The following is a 531-nucleotide window of genomic DNA, read 5'->3' as shown; positions in this document are numbered from 1 at the left end:
TGACAGTGTCTGTGGGGAGGGACCTAGAAACAGCATAAAAGCCTCTGTTTGGAGGCATGCTGTGCCCTTTGCTAGCTTGTTCCATCTCAGGAACTGTGTAAGAAAGGTACCCTAGCAGACTCAGGCATCTCAGCTTGGTTACTTTACCCAGTAGTTGAACTTGCCTGCTCCTTTTTGTTGTTAGAAAGGATTGGGTAGGATTTAGCTTATCTTATCTTAGCTTACCATCTCTTAGTACTATTCAATTAATTTCTTTCAATTTATATTTGCTCTTTTTTTTTTTGCAAACTTTGAAAAAAGAAAGCTGTGTTTTCCCTGCCAACGTGATCCATCATTGTGCAGGGAGGCACACAGATTACACACATGCGTATACATGCACATGCATACACACATACACAATATAAAGAAAAAAATCAGATATTCATAGGAGAAGAAGACAGACAGACAGACAGCACACAACTTTTACATAGCTCTTAACATTGAAGCAAACAATCAAAGAAGAGTCCAGTGCACACACACAACAGAGGGAAT

The sequence above is a fragment of the Gavialis gangeticus genome, unplaced genomic scaffold, assembly GCF_001723915.1.
Source record: "Gavialis gangeticus isolate Ggan-Ray unplaced genomic scaffold, GavGan_comp1, whole genome shotgun sequence".
Taxonomy (NCBI): domain Eukaryota; kingdom Metazoa; phylum Chordata; order Crocodylia; family Gavialidae; genus Gavialis; species Gavialis gangeticus.
Note: the sequence above shows the minus strand (reverse complement) of the source record.